Source organism: Anabrus simplex, chromosome 2 (assembly GCF_040414725.1).
Source record: "Anabrus simplex isolate iqAnaSimp1 chromosome 2, ASM4041472v1, whole genome shotgun sequence".
In the NCBI taxonomy this organism is placed as follows: Eukaryota; Metazoa; Arthropoda; class Insecta; order Orthoptera; family Tettigoniidae; genus Anabrus; species Anabrus simplex.
The window spans coordinates 679,761,005-679,783,579 of NC_090266.1; the positions used below are offsets into that span (position 1 = coordinate 679,761,005).

At 41.3% G+C, this 22,575-nt stretch overlaps 1 long non-coding RNA gene across 1 annotated transcript; it reads right to left on the reverse strand.

Moving 5' to 3' along the window:
* Positions 1-10,365: 10,365 nt before the first annotated feature.
* Positions 10,366-16,878, reverse strand: LOC137498550 (uncharacterized). The gene is made up of 2 exons (XR_011017837.1): positions 12,964-16,878; positions 10,366-12,893 (listed from the first exon to the last, which is right to left on the reverse strand). It is a non-coding gene; the product is annotated as an uncharacterized lncRNA (long non-coding RNA).
* Between the last annotated feature and the right edge of the window lie 5,697 nt (positions 16,879-22,575).

The following is a 22,575-nucleotide window of genomic DNA, read 5'->3' on the forward strand; positions in this document are numbered from 1 at the left end:
AGTTTTGCGTCTCTATGTTTAGGCAAACCTAAAAAATGCAGTTCCCTTTCAGGCTTCAAGATTCAATTTTCAGAGTTCACCTTACGTCTCTTGTAGACATTCATCACATAAAACTTCACTAAAATAAAACTTACACCCGTTATTTTTGAATTCATGTGCAGAGCAAGCAAGAGCTAACTACTAACTGAGGTAGGGAAGAGGCTGCAGACTAGAGAAAAATCAGAATAAACACCCAATGTCATTTGTGGAGCAAATAGGAAACCTGCTCACTCTTATTTCATCAATATTCGGTTCTGTCATTTATGGAAAAAATACTGTTTTAGGCCAGGGCACGCATGGGTTCTACATCGTTCTTTAAAATATTTGTAATGTTTTCCCTTTCTGTCCTACTCTTGACATCGTGTAAACCGAACAGGTCCGGGAAAAAAGGCATCGGGGTCCAGATCCTGACAGGAGTCCACCATTTAAAGACCCCTGGTCTGGACTATTACAATATGAAATGTGTATCTTCGGAACGAAGAGCATGTCTTAAGCGAACTATTTGACATGATTAATTTCCCACTTGCTAGGCGATATATAAAAACGCCGCATACACATTTTTATTGCTATTTATGTAACGTACACGTACACGGTTCGCGTGTATAGAAGGAAAACCCAAGACACATGCCATACACTCAAGAATGCAGCTTGAAGATATAGGGAAGAAAATAAAAGCCTTTTTATGCCTAATAAATATGGAGTAGGCTAGCTTAACTGTCCAATATTGGATGGACGGAAGCTTTCCACAGCCAGATGACCATAGCAAAGACCGTTTAAAGCAAGTGTTCACTGCAAATTTCAGGTATCGAAATTTGCTGAAGCAAATAATTGACAAAGCCACTTTACCAGGCACAAGAAAATGTCTGCAGCCAGAAAGAAGTGAATGTCATTTATGTATATTCCATAAGTGGTCGAAAACAACGAAGTTCTGAAGAAATCACTGCCACTCCCTACAAATTAGCTCTGGAAAACAAGTGCTCAAAATAAAGAAAAAACCTTCGATCTACCAAACGGAAACTGAATTTGGAGAAGCTCGATACTTCTCAAACCAAGTCGCGATACGAACAATAAATTAAACAGATGTTCATGAAAGTTTCTGTATAGACGAGTAATGTAATGAAAATATAAGGACTTCCATACCAAGAGTGTATTATGTGCAAGGACTGAAAACAGAGGCTACACGAATTACGGACAGATGTTAAAAGTCAAAAGTAAATTTCACATGTGTTTTGTGCAGATATTAGGAGTTCTGGGACTCCAAGAACTAAATGTTGAGTTAAAATATCCTTTCTATTTTCTTGCTATTTGTTTTACGTTGCACTGACACAGATAAGTCATATGGCAACGCTGAGGTAGGACAAGGCTAGAATTGGGAGGGAAGCGATCGTGACCTTAAGTGGAAGAGAGGGCCTCGAGCCCTAACTTCCCCAGTGTAAAAAAGGGATAAATAAATAAATAAATAAATAAATAAATAAATAAATAAATAAATAAATAAATAAATAAATAAATAAATATGATAGGGTTGCATAGCTGTGAACTTGCATTCGGGAGATGTTGGGTTCCAGCCTCACTTTCTGCAGCCCTAAAGTTTCTCTTCCATAGTTTTCCATCTTCACACCAGATAAATACTGGCCTATAACTTAATTAACCACATACTAATCAAAATCTTAAATAATATACTGAGATACTTAAAATAGTTAAGACTACAAATAAGTAGAATTGAGAATAAATGTAAATAAATTACTAAGTTAATACTAAAACTAATTAATATTAAAAACTCTTAATAATGACTAATCCTCAGGCACGTACACATTCATACTTCAACCATTTAGTCAGCTGTTCTCAGCAGGTAGTCTCGGCAGGTGACCTTGAATCTTTGTAAAGAGCTAGTTTCTCTGACCTGAGCTGGCAGGGAATTTCATAATCTGGCGCCGGTCACTACAAACGATACAGTATATTAATTTTATTTGTGCGGTGTACTGGAATAGAAAGAGAGGATCTGGAACGTGCATTTAAGTTGTGAACTGATGATAAGAAGGTGATTTTAGAAGAAATATACAGTGGCTGACTTTCAGTTAACACTCTAAGCACCATCGTAAAAATGTGTAGCTGCCGACGCTTATCAGGCTTCAGCCATGAGAGAGCCTAATACACTGACTGAGCAAATGTCATGGGATAGCGGATAGTGTTGTCTGCGCACCACACGCCCCCTGTGCCAGCGGCAGTTGTATGGGAGACCTTGTGAAAAGTGATGGGCTACGCTCTCGCTCGAGACTCTCGAGACTGACGTCGCAGATCTCGAGACTCTCGCGAGAATCTCGAGACCGATCCGCCTAAAGTGCAAGCTGTGCGACGTACCAGTAACTACGACAGTAAACTTGATAGTATATCATTGGCAGTTATTGCGTGAAATAACGTTCTCATATGAAAACGTGTGAGCCAATACATTTTGTCAAAAGCCTGGAAAAGTACTGCATGTTCAACTACGAACCCCTTAATACCATTAACGAAAGAGAAAACAGAATGTCAGTATCTTAAACTGTTCACGATTTATTTGTGGTGGACATCTTAGCTGAATAACCATGCATAATTTGTGAATAACACTGTAGATAGGATGTACACCTACTTGGATACTAGAGGCGTGCATTATTCGAACCTGAGACGGGGAAGATGTGCTTTGCTACATATGCAACCCCCATTACACTTGAGTGGAACGTGTAATCTAAAATATCCGACTTTGTTCCAATTCTTTCAGCAGGGGTGATGGGCAACGCTCTCGAGACCGATTCTCGTGTGCTGCGAGCTGGGCGACGTGTGTAACCTTGCTAGTTATCATCATCAGTTCTCATATGGAAACGTGTGTTACGATAAATTTTGCCAAAAGCCTAGGACAGCACTGCATGTTGACCTATGAGCTCCTTAATACCATTAACGAAAGTGAAGACAGAATGCCAGTATCTTAAACTGTTCACGAGTTATGTCAGGTGGACCTCTTAGCTGAATAACCCGTATAATTTGTTAATAACTGTTATTAGGATGTAAACCAACCTGGATGCCTCACAATCGTTGTCGGCAGAGTAGCTTCTTGTGATGCAGACCGGGCCGGCGGTGTTCTGTGACGAGTCCTCTTCATTTATATTATGCGTTTGTAAGTGCCGGATCATCCCAGAAGTATTTCTGCCGACGTACTTTACTTCTTTTGAATAAGCAACACAGCGGGCTGTGCTATGTGACATCTCTTCAAAATAACAGACATCCACGACTTACGTTGCGTTTCGGACATCGTCTTCAAGTTTTCGCGTACAACTAGACACAATTTCACATTGCACCGTCATATATCGAAGTACCTAATTATGACGCGAATACTCTATAACAGGGCCTCTCAGGGTGCATGCGCGTGGTGCATGCACTGTGCACGGTGCAAAAGACGACTTGGCTTGGTTGACCAGAGTGCAGACCCCCACTCCTCGATTTGGAGCAATAGCGCTTACTCTCTCTTTCCTCACGCCTGTCTCGCTCGCTCCGCCTGTCTCCCTCTGCCCCACTTGCCCCGTAGCGCTCCAAATCCGGGCTGACTTGAGCCGAGTATAGGCGAGTTGAGCCGAGCTTAGCCGAGTAGCCCAGAGACGAAGCGTTGATCCGAGCCATGCCGAGCGGCAGCGATGCGCAGTGCACGGAGCTCTTGCGCCTCGCTCTGCACGCGTGAGATTTTGGGCGTTTGAGAGGCCCTGCTCTATAATATTGTAAGGAATTATTTCCTTCGTCACTAAAATATCGGTAAACAAGCAGTCTTCATATGTTATTGAATGTGGGGTCTGATAACGATGTACACCTGTCGAAAGAATTGGAGCAAACTGAAGCATTTTAGATTACACATTCCACTCATGCGTAATGGTGGTTGCATATGTAGCAAGGCGCATCTTGCCTCGTCTCGAGTTCGACTAATGCTCGCCTCTAGTATCCAGGTACCCTACGTGTACCTACAGCAGCCGTCATGTTCTGTACTTAAACCACTCATTCGTGTACCTATCAGTGCATACAATGCCAGAATTCGTATCCTTTATAATTATGTAATACTGCGTCAAAATAGACCTGGGTAGAAATGAACGCTCTAATCGTTTGTTGACACGTATGTACGAAATTGAGAAGGCCCGTGGTTGGCTATTCGCATACTCGGCACGAACAACATTCACCTTCGACTACCTGTAGACCTACGACCCGCTGCTCGCTGCACAATGCGGGGACAACGTTCTCGAGATCTCTCGAAATTTCTCGCGAGAAATAATGTCTCGAGAAATCCCGAGAAATCTCGAGACCTCGTCTCAGACTGCCCATCACTACTTGTGAGCATTGGCTGCGCATGTGACAGGTGTAACATGGAACATCGTCGTGAGCTGACACCGTTCGAACGGTGTATGGTGGTCGGTGCCCGACGGATGGGAAGTGCGATTTCGGAAGTGGTGCGGGAATTCGGCTTCGCACGATCAACCGTGTCCAGGATGTATCGTGAATGATTGAATGCGGGTGTCACCGTCCACAACAGACGAACGACCGGCCGTCCAGCCACCCTCGATGACCGTGACCGGCGACATCTAAAACGGATTGTCAATAGTGACAGACGGGCAACCGTGCAACAAATCACGGCTCAATTCAACACAGACCGTGCTAGACACGTCTCCCAGTGGACAATCCGTAGGAACATGGGTTCTATGGGGTATGGGAGCCGGCGCCGCACACGGGTGCCACTGTTAACCCAGCGTCATTGGGCACAACGACGCGCATTTGTCGCCAGTCACCAGGGATGGACACTGCAACAATGGCGTAACGTGATATGGTCGGACTAATCACGAATTCAACTGCACCATGCCGATGGGAGGCACCGTGTATGGCGCAGGCCACATGAAGCGTTGGGTCCTGCCTGCCTCGAAGGTGTGGTCGAGGGCGCTGGTGTCTCTGTTATGGTCTGTTGTGCATTTTCCTGGTATGGAATGGGGCCCCTAGTTGTTCTGGAAGAGACTTTGAATGGAAGCGGTATGTTCAGCTGCTCGGAGACCATCTCCACCCATTTTTGGCTTTCCAGCGCCCAGACGGTTCTGCGGTGATTTAAGATGATAACGCGCCGCCACATCGCTCCCACGTCGCCCGGGAATGGTTCCAGTAACATGCAGCGGAGATCCAACGACTGCCATGGCCACCCAGGAGCCCCGATATGAACCCTATCGAGCATATCTGGGATGTCTTGGAACGCAGGCTCCGTGCCATGGATCCTGCACTCACGAACAGACCAGCACTGGCGGCCGCTCTGCAAACGATTTGGTGTCAGCTGCGTCCAGATGACTACCAGGGACTTGTCGACTCACTTCCACGGCGTCTCACTGCAGTTCGCAGGGCCAGAGGAGGCCCCACACGCTATCCCATGACATTTGCTAAGTCAGTGTAGTATGGGGTGATATGAACACCGTACCCGATATTGTAAATAAAACGCATGCAGGAATTCAGTGCTCGTTGAAGTTTAGGTGTTTCTTCTCTCGTCATATCAACTAGAACAACGTCACAATTATCAAGAATAGGGAGAACCAGTGTCTGTATTAGTTTGGCCTTTAGCTCAAATGGAAATACATCCTTTTGTCATTTAAGAGGGTGAAACACTCCAAAAACCTTTTTACAGATTTTATTCGTGTGATCAGACCAATCAAGTGTTTCATTCATAATTACGCCCAGATTTTTAACAGTTTAATTGTAGGGAATAATGTTACCATTCCGTAGGATAGGCGTGGTTGCAACACTATTTGAGCAGTTCAGTAATTTTCGTGATTCAATTATGATTGCCTATTTGAGCAGTTCAGTAATTTTCGTGATCCAATTATGATTGCCTGAGATTTTGTGGAGTTTAGTAAATGAGAATTTCGTTGTGCAAATATACTGAGTCGTCGGAGGTCACTGTTAATATCTTGTATTGTTTCATCTAAGTCTAAAGTCTTGCAGTGTCGATAAATTTGAAGATCGTCAACATGGAAGTGGTGTGTGTTATTTCCTGTCACAGATGGTATGTCATCGATATAAATACAGAAAAGTAAGGGCCGTAGAATACTGCCCTGTTGGGCACCACTAAGTTTCATTTTCCATTTAGACGCCTTGTCGTTTACTGTTACACCCTGTTGACGGTTACTCAAATAAGAACTAGAAAACTTAAGCGCAGCCAGGTCGAAATTTAGAAGTTCCATTTTCTTTATCACAGTCTGAATTTCTAGTGTCAAAAGCGCTACTGAAGTCAAGAAGGATAAATATAGTGAGCAGTCGTTTTTCCATAACGTTTCTAATGTCTTCAGTAACCTTCAAAAGTGCTGTCGCGGTACTGTGACCCTTCTTAAATACAGACTTCAAAGGGTCCAAAAGAGCATTTTTATTTAGGTACTCCAGAACTTGCTCGTATACTAAACGTTCAAAGGCTTTATAAAGCGCAAGGAGTATGGACACAGGACGATAGTCATAGGGTGATTGTGGGGCTAAACTCTCAGGTGCCGGTATAATATTGGCTGTTTTCTAGACAGTTGGGAAAGTTCCGTTTAGTAAACAGTAGCTCAGTATGTGCGTCAGTATAGGCAGGACAACACCCACAATGTTACGTATAAAAGTAATATCATCTACACCTGCAGCCTTTGATTTAATCGAGTACAAAGCCTTTTTAACCTTATTTTCTGTGACACTGAAATGTGAATGGTGGATTGACTGGAAGGGAGGGTGGTGAGTCGGTGCAGTTAACTGGGGTAGGTTGAATATTTGAGGCGGTCCGTTCCAAAACTCGTCTTATCCATTTAAAAAAAATGAGTTAGAGGTAGCATTGCCTTCTTGATTATGTTTGTGATAGTTCTATCACAAAATTAAGCACCAAAACTCGCCATTTCCCATAGAAATCCGTCACCAAACTTAGGCTATTGTTCCATAACTCGCCTTATCCACGGCGCTTGTCGTTCCAAAACTCGCCATATACAATCAACCAATAGGAATTGATAATTTCAGCTCGTGACTCACGCTATAATTTACCCGCGTTTTATGCCAGTCTTTCCACTCTTTGAGTTGTTCTTAAACTGTGTTAGTCTTTCATGCAGTTTTGTGCTGTGAATAGAGTGTATTAAGATGACCGAAAATATTGCTCTTTTGTGGAAGGTATATAAAACTTGCTAATACAGAACAGTTTCATATTCAGGTCTGCCAAAAGACATTCTTGAATGTATTGCATGTCAGCAAAGATCGGGTTCAGAGGATTGCCAGAAATCACTTCACGACAGGGAAAATTCCAATAGAAAAGAGGGGAGGAGCTAGGATCAAACCAGAGTACACTGAAAAGAGGCACTCCGTGCAACGTTTCATTGAAGGTTTGCAGTGTTGTGAAAGTCACTATTGCCGCGGAAAGTCACTGGTCAGACAGTATCTACCCAGAAATTTAAGCATCGCTAAGCTTTACAAAATGTATAACAAGAAATCACCTGAAGAACTCAGGGTGAAGCGGTGGTTCTTCCGTGAAATTTTTACGCGTTGCAACAACATAGGATTCGGAACACCACTTACTGACGCTTGCTCAAAGTGCATTAGAGCTCAAGGAGAAAATTAAACATGAAAATTCGAACGTATCACTTAAGAATGATTTAATCTTGGAACTTAGAGTACACAAACTAAGGGCTGCAGCTTTTTTCAAAAAGCTCCAAGAAGAAAGGGACAGCATGGCAATATTTTCATTTGACTGCCAAAAGAATCTTGTGAATCCAAAAGTTCCAGATCAAATTGGCTGTTACATTCGCCAATTGTACACCTATAATTTTACCACTGTGAGGGGTACCTCACATGCCAAGTTGACAAAAGAGAATGTTTTTACATACACATGGCTGGAGCATGAATTCAACAAGGGGTCTAATGAAACGTCATCTGCAGTTTACCATCATCACAAACTGATTTGTCAAACTTCACTACTATACGAATTCGTGCGGATGGCTGCGGAGGACAGAACCGCAATTCTACAATGATTGCAATGTGCTCATATTTCTTGACACATACAGCTCCGCCTAATATAGAAAGTGTTGAATTGGTCTTTCCTATGACAGGCCACTCATTTCTACCCTCTGACAGGGTATTTGTTCAAGTCGAGAGAGATACGGAAATGCCCTATAATCTGTAATCCAGCAGAATATGAAGACATCTTTAGCAAACATGCTGAAGTCTTCAAGTTTGGCAGAGACTGCTCGGTGAACAATTGGAAAATGGTTTTTGAAAATATGATGAAAATGCCTGCATCTTGGCACTTTGAATTTTCTTCAATGAAACGATTTGTTATTAGCAGACTCACTGAGAAATGTCACCCTTATGGGGAGAACCTCATTACAACTCAGACATCGGTTTAGGAAAATCCGTAATGAAAAAGGGAAAACGCCTGCGAGATATGCTAATGCCACCTGAATTATTGCCAGGAGTAAACTTGAATCCCGCCAAAGTAAAGGACGTAAAAAGTTTGCTTGAAAATTTTTTTGGAATGGTTAGAGTTAAAGTCACCCATAATGATTATGTGTTCATAAATAGCCTGGAAGTCTAGTAAATACGTTTCGAATTCGACCATATCTGTTATACCAGACGGTTTGTATATGACAGAAATCGTCACCTTTTGTCTGTAAATATTTACTTCGACGAACATGAATTCCGGCCGTGTTCGTACACCCTAGGAAGATGTACATATCACTCTGCTCTTTAGATAATTTCTACAGTAAATCGCTGGCCCGCCTCCACGCCTACCATCCGATCGATCGAAACGTATTAGATCATATCGATCGATATCAACCATGGAGGACGGAATGCTAGGAGTCAGCCAGGTTTCAGAGATGCAAAGTACCGGTATATGCAAATTATGTTCCGTTAGTATTGCTTGCATTTCGTGGTAATGCGCCGAAACAGCAAGAGCATTTACATGGCAACACTGTAGGCTTTGAGAAAAGGACGACAATGCTTGTTTCAACAAAGTACCTGCTGAGAAGGGAGAGCCCGGGAGGGAGGGATTAATGATACCGTCACTGCCAAGGTCAGGTCCAGGAGCACAATAACTGTCCAGCTGAATACTAAGAATTCCAACAAGTAGATTGTAACATAATAATGCATGCTATTTAATAGAAGGGAACTCACCTCAACTTCCTGGAGAATGAGATAGCTGACAATCACTTGCTGGCACTTACACACACATTCACACATTCTTATGAACACTATAATAATAACAACAATATTACAAGAAACATAGTTGTTATCGTTTATCCCACTAAAACTTTATAGATTTCAAATCCGCATTCGTGGTAATAATCTTCTTAGTGCCGTCTGGAAGCAGAACTACGATACGACCATCTAGTGACCACAGATTTCTCATGCCGAATCGGTCCCGTGCAGAATTTAAAATTGCCTACGTGTTCTTGTCAGCGGTTCAGTGATCAGGATTTTCGTGTCTTTGACCTTGGGCTTAGCACCCCACAAGCGCTCACGTTCCCAGTAGCGAGCGAACCTGACGACAATGGGCCGCTTACCCGCTGTTAGTACCTCTGCTGCTGTCCTCTGAGGCTTTCCAATTCGGTGGATTCTGTCGATCCCTTCCATGGGCACTTCCAACTTTAGATGTTTGGAGAACACGTCCTTCACTTTTCTATAAATGTCTTCATTTGGCTCCTCGGCGATACCATGTATCAGCAAGCAGTTTCTTCTACTGTACTGCTCTGCCACATCCAATAGCTCGTCTTGTTCCTCCAGTTTATGTTAAAGACTGTTTAGTTAATCTCTAAGCAACTTGAGTTCACTGGTTATCGCGGACCTAAATTCCATGAATTTCTGCCTCAAGGAAGCTAGGGAGTTACCAGCAGGGTTGGTTGTGCTGGAAGCTTGGGAGCCATCAACAAGTTCTAGGCGTGCCTCGAACCTGTTCACAGCCGCTTCAAATTTATCCAGTCTTTCATGTGCACCTTTGACTGAAGGCATCTTCCAACATACACTAGTTACTACTTCACACCGCTTTTCACACGACGTACGGACTATATATGTGGTTATAAATGCAGTTAGCGTGGGATAAACACGGAGCACACTCACAGCGTCACCTCAAAGTCCGCCATTTTTGTCATGGCCATCATATTGCCATCTCACTCGGTGTCAAGCGACGTTTTCTGGATGTGATCCTACAACCTTGAGCTAAGAAGGTATGTGTTTAGCCAATTATACTACGCAGCTAGCTAAGTTGCATTTGTATAAGAGGAAATGTTGTATTAGCTTCAGTAACATCAGTAAGAATTAAGGTAGAAACACTCTAAATAAACATCACTTGCCATGGGTAGCTTTATTTAGATTATCTTGTGATACATACACTAGAGTAAATATTATAAAGCCATTATAAAATTTAAGATCCACAGTTTGCATCACAAAGAGAATTAAATACAGGTGGTTCAAGAAGCAGGATAACAAGATCTCTCACATGTGTACTCTTCCTTAGTTCATTTCAATTTAGGGCCAAGTCAGAGGAAGTACACCATCACGTTCCCTAACAGGCATTAGACCGCACTTCACAACAGTTGTAAAATGGTGGAGTTGGCAGAAAAATTGTGTGTAATGTGCTCTGAGTTCTAGGTCTAATTGGCACAAACACCAGAAAAAGTCATAGATAACGACCAGAGTTATCGCTGCACGATAACTCCACAGCTCTGAAACAGCTGTGCTTCTCTTTAAGAGAGTTTAGGGGAAAGTGGGGCACATTGAACCATGGGGCACTATGAACCAGGTTACATAACTTCAGTATATAATAAAGAAATTATTTTCTCACTTTGGGTATGTTGGCAGACCTGCTCTACCTACTTGCATATTGTTTCTGCAACATCTGGTTACCGCCATTAGCTCTCTGCATGTGTTATTTGGTTACGGCTTCAGTGAAGTAATTTTCTGAGAACTTGGTAGATTAACATTTGGTGGCAAATGATTGGTTGCAAATCAGTTTAAGTAAATGATTATAATAACATCAGAATTGTGTTTTAATGTTATATATCTTAAAACATGAACACTGTTCACACATAACCTCAAAATAGCTTTGTATAAAATATGTACTGCTGGAGAAAATTGAGCCAAGCTCTCCCGGGGCATAATGAGCCATGGTTCATTGTGCCCCTGAAGTGATTTAATTTTCCCTAAATACCATGTGTGAAGCCGGCCCCGTGGTGTAGCGGTAGCGTGCCTGCCTCTTACGCGGAGGCCCCGGCCAGGTCACGGATTTTTACCTGGACCTGAGGACTGGTTCGAGGTCCACTCAGCCTAAGTGATTAGAATTGAGGAGCTATCTGACGGTGAGATAGCGGCCCCGGTCTAGAAAGCCAAGAATAACGGCCGGGAGGATTCGTCGTGCTGACCACACGACACCTCGTAATCTGCAGGCCTTCGGGCTGAGCAGCGGTCGCTTGGTAGGCCAAGGCCCTTCAAGGGCTGTAGTACCATGGGGTTTGGTTTGGTTTGGTTTTAAATACCATGTGTCCTTTTGTGGGTTTCTCAGCATGGGTAAATACTTAGGTGCTGGTAATGTCTATTCATTTACATAATTTAACTAGTCTTATTTTCTTTTATCAGGCTTGAAGATGGTTCGTACATATCACAGAAAGACAGGTAGAGGTAAAACTAGTCACGATGTAACAGGGGCGTATTCTCCTTGAATGCAAGGCATTCATTGCATGCGTTATGATAACACAAAGAACTGTCTGATGTACGATCTTAGGTTGTTTCAAGTCAAATATCAACGATTTCATCTCTCAGAAGTTCAAAAGGTCCGCGCAACTGTACTAGTTCCGATGCTTGACTACGTGTGGTGCTGGTGTAGTCTCGCCGTCTATTCCACTCTAGGAAGAAAGAGACAGCAAATGGAGGAGTTAAGGATGTAAGGCATTCAATCTTAAAATTGCATTCGGTGGCAGACGTAGTTCTGAAACCCTCCAAACGATGTCGCTGCAATTGAAACTTAGTCAGAATTTGTCACCCCATACCCGTGCTACCCTCTGCCATCTGTTAGCAACTTGGAGAAAGTCGGCATGTTTACAGCGAACGGGACCCACAGATTACCCCCCCCCCCTCGTGGTGAAACTGACCAATGCCGCTGGGGTGACTTACCACAAATGCTTGAGTTGTGGCTAACTAGTGAGTTAATTCATTGTGTTTTTTGCTGATTAGTGAGTTTATTCTGTGTGTGCTGTTCCTATGCTATTCGTCGTTTTCGGTGTTTTATTATATTTTGCGCACATGTGGTATTAACGATCGAAGAGTCTAAAACGGATATAATTGTAAATCAGTTTGAAAAGCCATTTACTGGCCGTTCATTTGATGAAAAGATTCAAATAGTTAAAGCCGGGAGACCTCTACTTTCCCTCCTAAATTTCTTCTTCTTAATCTGCTTACCATCCAGGGTTGGCTTTTCCCTCGGACTCAGCGAGGGATCCCTCCTCTACCGCCTCAAGGGTAGTGTCCTGGACCTTCAGACTCTGGGTCGGGGGATACAACTGGGGAGGATGACCAGTGCCTCGTCCAGGCTGCGTCACCTGCTATGCTGAACAGGGGCCTTGCAGGGGATGGGAAGATTGAAAGGGATAGACAAGAAAGAGGGAAGGAAGCGGCCGTGGCCTGAAGTTAGGTACCATCCCGGCATTTGCCTAGAGGAGAAGTGGGAAACCACGGAAAACCACTTCGAGGATGGCTGAGGTGGGAATCGAATCCACCTCTACTCAGTTGACCTCCCGAGGCTGAGTGGACCCCGTTCCAGCTCTCGTACCACTTTTCAAATTTCGTGGCAGAGCCGGGAATCGAACCCGGGCCTCCGGGGTGGCAGCTAATAACACTAACCACTACACCACAGAGGCGCAGAGCCGGGAATCGAACCCGGGCCTCCGGGGTGGCAGCTAATAACACTAACCACTACACCACAGAGGCGGACGCTCAGAAATTTAAAAACAGAAAAAAACAATTGTGTACGCACGTTCAATCCAGAAACTTACAGTAAAACTGTTTGGCTCGAGTTCACCTACATGTAATTAGGGTGAGTAGAATTGAAATTTACTTAATACATTATGTTAACTGCATGGTTACTAGTTGCATGCCTCAGTGGAGATTCCAGGATACGCCACTGCGATGTAATGCAAGATGCTGTACAGGATGTTCTGAATACTGGAATGTCGGTTCACCAAGCAGCTAAATCTCATTCAATACCTTACCCTACTCTTCGACGATACATCCAAAAAATGAAAAGTGATTCTGGTGGAAGATTGACACCAAACTATGACAATCGTAAGGTATTTACTGTGTTGACACCAAAACATGCTGGCGCTTAGCGTGTGAGCTGGCTGTGAAAAATGGTCTGATAATTCCAGGGAACTGGAATGAGGGAATGACAGGTGTGGACTAGTTATATGGGTTCATGAAACAAAATCCTAGTTTAAGTATCCGAACCCCAGAAGGCTGCAGCTTGTCCAGGGCAACGCCTTTTAATCGGTATAATGTTTCGACTTTCTTCAACAACTTGAAAGAACTGTACTGGAGGTATCCTGAGTTTGCTGATGGTACCAGGGTCTTTAATTTAGATTAAACCAGTACCTCAACTGTACCAGAGAGACTTCCAAAGATTGTGGCACAGAAAGGAACCAAACAGGTTTCTCAAGCTACTAGTGGTGAACGTGGTGTCTTGGTCACTACCTGCTGCATAATTAGTGTGAATGGTACTTTCTTGCCCCCAGCAATGGTATTTCCTCAAGTAAATTTTAAGCAACATATGACAAGTAGTGCACTGACAGGCATCCTCGGATTAGCTACAAACACCGGCTGGATGAACAGTGAACTCTTTGTGGATGTCATTCATAAATCCAGTAGTAGCAAAGATAATCCTTCGCTTCTGATTTTAGACAATCACGAAAGCCAGCTGTCTATTGACGAAATAGATTTAGCAAAGGCCAATGGAGTTGTTATGCTGACTACACCCCCACATACCTCAAACAAACTGCAGCCTCTAGATGTGTGCGTGTTCTCTTCATTCAAGGGAAGTTATTACTCTGCACTAAATTCCAAAACTCCTACAAAGTAACGGTATTCTTCTTACAATTTTCAATGTAGCTGCATGTGTTAAAATTGCTCATGACAAATCTATGACACCCTCTAACGTATGTTCTGCCTTTCAAAAAACTGGAACTTTTCCTTTTGATAAAGACATATTCACCAATGAAGATTATATGGTCAGTGAGGTGACAAACAGAGTTGAGGAAAATAATGGAATGTCAGATGCTAATTCTAGCAGCGTTAGCCTGTCACAGGATCAGCAGCAAGATAGGCCTACTCAAACATCTTTTCCTAAAGGATTTTCTCCATAAGTAATTTGAGGATATCCAAAATCTGAGAACAGAAAGAAGAGCAGGCCTAAACGCAAGAAAGGGCGAAGTTTAATTGTAACCGATACACTGGAGAAAAATTTGTCGAAAGCCACAAAAACATCCCATAAAAAAGGTCAAACGGAAGCTTTATGAGCAGGAATCTGAGGAAGAGGACAGTGAAGTTCAGTACGAAGAGAGCGATGCCAACCTGGATGAGTTTGATGAATCCGAATACAACTTTGAGGATTTGGACAAATCTTCAGAAACAGATGATTTTGTTCTGACCAAGTTTGAACTGAAAAACAAAGTATGTTTACTATGTGGGGAAAATAATGAAACCGAAGGATGATGCAGGCGACTATCAGGTGTCATTTTTGAAAAAGAGTGGAAAATGGGTGGAAAGTTATTTTTTCCTCAGGTAAGGGATGAGGCATCTGTTCCAGCAAACAATATAGTATATGTGCTGCCAAATCCTACTGAAAAGGGGTTGACAAAGAGGCAAATATCATACTTCAAATTTGGAATTAACTTCCAGTCCATTGAAGTCCGTTAATTTCAAATGTGTATGCATGGTTGAATGCCTGTATGCTTAGTTATATGATTTATAAGAGGATTGTATGTGAAGATTACATTAAATTTGGAAATAACTCTGTAATTAAGTTCTTCTAATGAAACTCTGTAGACTGGTTCATGGTACCCCAAGGGTGGGGCTGAATGAACCATTTACCTAATTTTATTTAAAGACATGCAGCTTAGATGATGATGATGATGATGATGATGATGATGATGATGATGATGATGATGATGATGATGATGATGGTGCTTGTTGTTTAAAGGGGCCTAACATCGAAGGTCATCGGCCCCATGCAGCTTAGAAACTACTATTCATAGTGTATTCATATAAGGGCATTTGATACTTGAATGAATGAACTTCAAAAGGGAGAAAACCGCAGGTCTGTATTAAAATTACTGGATGAGCAGCAGTAATTTTTTCCAGTTCAATGTGTCCCACTCTCCCCTAATCCTGAAACAAACAAATAGGCGGAGCAGCTTGCCTTTGCACGTGGACATAGATTTAGTTTATTGATAAGCAACCGTCGCACTCATCAACTGTATATGAGCTCAAAGAGAGGTAGTACGTCACATTAATTTTTATTTTATTATATTTAGAGAGTTTGAAGAATATGTAATCAAATTAAAATATGTTTATCATATACATGTATATTTGCACTTGTTTATAAAACAGTGATTAAATAACGTGAAATGAAGACGCACACGGTGTGGTGTAACATGGGAAGTCTCCTCGTATTGCTGGGGAAGCCCCAAGCTGTACAGAGTGGAGTTAAGGTTTTGCATCTTACATAAGCCGCCAGTGAGTCAGTAATCATAGTGAGGGAAATAGAGCAAGAGGTAGGGCCATCGCTTGTTGTGAAGTATGTAAGAGCTCAGTGTATTGTGAATGTGTTCAATAAACTACGTGAACAGAATCCAGATTTAGCAGTAAAAGAGGTAGAGGAACTAAGTGCAGAGTTGTGTGGTATGGGCATAGTTTAGAAAGACAGGGAAAATAACAATGCCCAGAAAGGGACGTGAACGATCTCAAAGGGTCGAAATATCTTCAAAAATTGAATTAAAAAGAAAATTCGCAAATTCTTTTTTTCAGAATGAACCAGCTACTTTACACGAAGTATTACACAGTTTAACTATGCTGTACAGGCTTTTAAAAGACATAGGCTTCCTGTTTGTTAAAAAAGAATGTAAACCTGTATTAATGGTTAGAGAAGATATTGTGCTGTGGAGACGGGAATATTTATGTGAAATTAGGAAATATTGTGCAGAAGGTCTCCCTTGAAAATGTGACCGCAGATAAATGGATGGACTGCATTCGACACACAAAGAAAGAAGACTACGAGATGTGGTAGCTAGACGGCTTAAAATATGATGTTTTGGAGAGGTTTATCATCATTGATAGCGCCCAGAATAGCAGCAACTGATCACACAGTGACAGTAATGAGATGTAATATGGAAGGAATTGAGCATCTTCAGGACTAAGAAAGGTAAACATATACAGTACTGGTATGCAAGGACTTCTTATTTTTGTTATGTCCACGATTGCCCGTATTTCTTGTCTTTCTGAGTTGTTCCTTTTCGATAGATGTTGTTACAGGATTATCAACAGTTCCGGCTGACATGCTCGATTATGTTATATCAGGACAGGAACTCTACTCAAATGTTAGTTTTTTGGCTTATTGGTATTATATTACGTTAGAGTCTATCGGGGGGACAATCCAGACAGATGCCCTAACGTAAACCTTCCTACATGTGTAATTTTGTGTTGTAGCCTTAGTGTGTGTGGTTTTTTTACACAGGCTATTCCGAAAGAAAATAAATAAATAAATAAATAAATAAATAAATAAATAAATAAATAAATAAATAAATAAATAAATAAATAAATAAATGAATAATTCCTCATACTTCAGCAGAATATCTCCCTTTAAACTCCTCTGATTAGTTTCAAACACCTCAAAACGTGTTCCTCGTCCAACTTAGGTATTGTACACAGAAATATGTTTAGTCAGAAGTTCAAATCTTCGTACTGTTGTACGCAATGCCGAGCGCTGTACGTCTGAACACGAGACTTGATAATACACGCTCAGCAAATCACAATTCTTTCTTCCACGAATGTGTACATATACCATGTTTACATCAGGATTACACTCTCGAAAAAAAAACAGCGTAACTCGAGGATGTGATGTGGCACTAAAGTATATTTCTAGACCGTAGACGAAGCATCAAGTGGAGGAGGATTATGACCTGATGGTGAAGTTCAGCAAAGCATCACGTTATGACATCTGGCACTTAATCTGATTTCTTCTATGCAGAGATACGTGCCGTGGTATATAATTAAAACAAATAATCAGGCAGGTATGGTGACTATCTGTAAAAATAATATGTACCAACTCCACACTGTGTATTATACATGTATGCTTATGTACAACTTGGAAACATTTACACAATGATGGGTATTTTTACCTTACTTATTGAACCATCTTGATTTATTCCAATCAGAAGAGAGCTAAAAATGTTCAGCAAGACTGAACCAAAGATCAATGCTTATTGCTTTTCATAATTGGAAACATTAACAGCTATGTCAGAGGTCCACATCTTCAGCTCATGAAAGTAAAACTAATTAATGATACAATTATTTCAAGTTCTCTCATTTGAAAACAGAATTTACTTATAATGTAAAAATAAATTAAGGCTAACTGAGACTAAATAAGGCTCCAAAATAAATTTCATTGTCATTCAAAATGTAAACAAATTATCACAGCATACTGTTCATTATCGAACAATTATCAAGCCGCTAGCCTTACTAATGTCATCATCATTTAAAAAGCATGGATGGTACAAAAATTATCACAGCATATTTCCAGTTATAGAACACGTAGCAAGATGCTAACCTTGTTAATTTAGTTACTATATGAAACATCTTAGGCTATACCACCACACAACTTAATGAAAGGTAGAAGCCAGAGATCAAAACCCATGAGAGTAATTAATGCAAGGACGCCAATGATACATCAGCCCTGAATCTCATATTTAACATTTTCTGCATCATTAGTGATAAACAAGGAATATCATTAGATGGGCATGTAAATAAGTGAAAAAGCATAATCATTTGTCTGTACAAACTTAGAATTAACCCTCAACTGAATGCATTGATGTACTGAGTCAACCACAATCCATTTTTTATCTGATACTTAAAATGCCCTCTGTTGTGCAACTATTAATCTCCGTACTCACAAACTAACTGCTTATATGACTAGTGCTACCAGCAGGATGTCATACACCAATAGCTATTCAGGTTATTTTATTCACTGCTCCTTTTGGTTGACAGAGTCAACCACATAACGAGCAATGTAAGTGAGTTACTAGTGTTGTTGGGGTGAAAATCTCTTTGCATCTATCAACAACTATTTGCCAGATTTTTTTTTAAGTTCACTGAAGGATCCACAATGAGGAACTCCAAAGGGTTCTAAAAAATGCAAATGCAGTAGAAAGTCTCAATGAAATATCTGATGAAGAGGAAGTTGGGTGATTAAAAAAAAAAAAAAAGAAATACAGTAAGATATTATAACAGTGATTCAGAAATGGAACCGAACCTATAAGTGGTGATGAAAAGTAGTCCCTAAGTTGAAGAAAATGGCCAAATTAATTGGGCTAATGAAAGCACAAGCACCAAGACCAAAGAGATACGTTGAGGACATTATGCAATAAGTGATAGCTTTCAACAAAACTGTACATGGTGAAATGAATGATGAAAGTAGTACACAAACTGACACATTCATGACTTGTTGTCACAAAACATATTCTCCAGGTAGGAATACAAAAGAAACATGCAGGGAAGAACTTTGTACTCTTATTGGAATCCTCCTTATGACTGATCTCAATGGTGGAAATAGAACAAAGAAACAGTAAGTACGGAGTTGCTCCAGAAACGAAAAGATGGGCCATGGTTGTACGATCTATGTTGCTAAACATAGCTGGAATCAATGGCCACATTTTATTTTAGTCTAATTCAAAAAATCCAAAGATAACTTTTCTTTTGAAATCACTTACAAAAGCTCTATGCGCTAACATGTCACAGATATCCACCTTACCAATGAATACTCAAACTTTTCTGATTCCATATAAACTAGAAGAAGATTAAGAGGAATTCCCAAACAAAAATAAGATTGATGCACTTCTTTTTCCTCACACATTCCCAACTACTTGGGGTTGGCATTATGTGTGGATTAGGCCTAGCTTTTACAGCAGGATCTCTTTCCTGACACCAAACCTATGGGGAAGGATATATTCATTACTGTGTCTTTCCGTGATGGTTTGTAGTGTGATGTATGTAAATGTAAGTACCGGTAGTAGAAGATGAAGATGAGTAAATTGTACACTTGTTTGGCACGATTATGTCTGTGACATTGCAGATATGATAGAGAAGCAAAGTGAATAAACACTATTCAAGAACTATAATACTACTAAACACTAAGCGAGCACAAAATAAATAATTATAGATCTAAATGAAACATTATAGTACATAAATAATGGTCATATTAGCTACAATATTAAAGATTTGTTTTGACACTGGGAATACACACATCTTGTAACTGTGATTTCAATATGGTTTTGGGATGAAATATCAAATAAAGTTTAAAAATATGTGAATCCTGAGTGTGCTAACTACAGAGAAGTATATTGGTATTTAACAGCTACCATCTCATAATGACAGGTTCAGAAAATATGGTTGGCAAGAGTTTACCATGTGACCAGTCAAGGTTTAAGTTCAGTAGTTAGTGCATTAAGACCGGTTCTCATCATACAATTTTAGAGATATTATTTCTTAACCACACATAACATCCGTGGAGCTCATAAAACATTTGAATAAATGAGGATTCAACACTATATTATTCACAATACAATACAAAACTATAATAATCAATATTATAACATCCTGTAATAATAATGCTCACAGTAACGGTCATGAGAGTAGTTTCAATTCATGCATATGCTACGAATAACGCTGAAAACAACAGACAACACTGTATTGATCGCGTACCTGTATGCTAGTATTTGGGATATGGTAGGCTTTAACCATAGCACTGGCAGCCCTGAAGTTAGTTTTCCCATTTTCGCACAGGGCAAATACCAGGGCTGTAGGCCTACCATACCTGCCACCTTCCCGATCTTACAGTCAGCAAAAGCCAGTAAGTGTTCGAGTGATATAAAACCATTTTAAAAAAATTAAGACACGAAATGGAAAAATTCAAATACATAAGGACTCGAGTGTCCAGATGTCTGCAGTAGTTTATTTGCCCATCTTAACGTTTCTTCCCTCAGGACATTGAAATAATTGCAAATTAAATTACTCGACATGTTTACTATAATTCTGAAATACATCGGTCTCTCTTGCTAAACTGGGGCTAATATAACGAGATGTGTCATTACGGGCTAGAAGATAGCAGGAATTGTGAGCACCACTATTAATTCATTAAAAGTACCCCCGAACGAACCTGTAAAGCAAGCACAGATACAAGGAAACTGTACCTAACAACAGGAGATGATGGTCTCTGGCTAGGACACCGGCAACCAGTTAACTGCGTTGTACATGTTCCAAGCTTTGTAGGGCACAGGTAGGGTAAACAATAACATGCAATGGCAGGTAGGTTTTCCAGACTCTGGAGACCTCATTCAGACTTACTGCAACATGGTTACAATAGGTGGTGCACACACAGACCAGGAACAGGTACTGTATAGGCCGGGAACTGCCCGCTGCATATCAAACCTTGCAATAGCTCACTTGGCAGGGATGCAGATGGAGATGTCATAGAGGACAATGCTCAAGGGTATAGTGGTTCAAATCCTACATAAGTCATTTCATTTTATTTTTCTTTTACCATGAATTGCCTGAGATGTGGCAAGGTTGCATACTTGATAGTTTCCACAAACTGATTTGTTTATTTGGCCCTGTAAAGGGCCATTGGTGTCATGGCATAGGGTATGAAGCTGGGTTGGATGACGATAAGGATGTGATGGTTCGTGGCCAGGACACCAGGCAGCAAGTTACCTACCTTATATGTTCCAAGCTTCTTAGGACAAAGGTGGAGCAATGTGTGCCCATTAGAATTATATCAACACGCAATGGCAGGTAGGTATGTAGCTGTGCGAACTCCCCTCCTTCGAGACAAATCACAACAAAACACAAAGCTTATTCACTTCCTTGTGATGTATTCCAGTGATGAATATGTGGATATGTTACTTCATCTATGGAGAAGCTAGAAAGAATGCATACCAGACACAACACCTGTATTAAGAACGTTAACTGGATAGACGACAACCAACAGGCATGACATTTTGGAGTGTGGAAAGATGTCTGCGGTCTACTACATCACTGGGAAGGATACAGCCTGTTCTGAGATCATCCCGTGATGTCTGCTCACAATGAAGGAGTTATGTTGGACACTATCCAGCATAACCCTCCTACTAGCACAAGAGCAATTTTACAGGAGACAGGAAGTCTGTTATGCAGATATTGCATACCCAACGGTTTCACCCATGCCATCTGCACTTATGCCAGGAGTTCCATGGTCAGGATTTTGAAGCCCAGGTGGCGTTCTGTCAATGGACCATACAGCATGGGATACCGATCCTGCCTTTTTAGGACCATCTTATTTAAGGACAATTATTATTATTATTATTATTATTATTATTATTATTATTATTATTATTATTATTATTATTTACGGACAAAGCACTGTTCCACAACAATGCAACCATTAATCACCATAATATGCACTGATGGAGTGTGGATAATCACCATAGGGTACAACAGGCAGCTTTTCATTTACAGTATGGTGTAAGTATGGTGTGACATCATGAGTGATTACCTCATTGGCCCCTATTTCTTTCAAGGCCATCCGACAGGAGAACACTATCTGCATTGTTGGAACATGTGCCCCTCCTTGACTGCTGCAGGATGTGATTTCAATGTGACAGAGCTCCACCACACGCAGCGGTGGTCGCTCAGAACCATCTCCATTTGACGTATCTTGATAAACGAATAGGCCGGCGAAGACCTGTTCCCTGGCCCGTCAGATCACCTGATCATACGCCCCTGGATTTTGTCCTGTGGGGCCATGTAAAACAAATGGTGTATGCAAAGGAGCTGGCCAATCCTGGACACTTTAGACAGCTCTCACTGAGGCATGCCGATCCATTACACTGGAGATGCTGTAACGTGCCAGGCGGCCCTTACAACATCGCACACAGCTCTGTATCGACAACAGAGGTCGTCAGTTCGAGCAGGTGCTGCATTAAACGACATAGGTAACTGAAATCCGCTCGCATGTTTCATAGCCTCTTCCAAACCAGCTCCATACCATATACAACAATACCAACGGTCCTTTACAGGGCCAAATAAACAAATCATTCTTTGCATCATCCCAGACAGTTGGTGGAAAAATAAAATGAACAATTACTTACGTAGGATTTGAACCTCTGTACCCTTGAGCACTGCCCACTATCACATCTTCGACCACACCCCTGCCAAGTAAGCTATTGTGAGGTTTGACATGCAGCAGGCATTCCC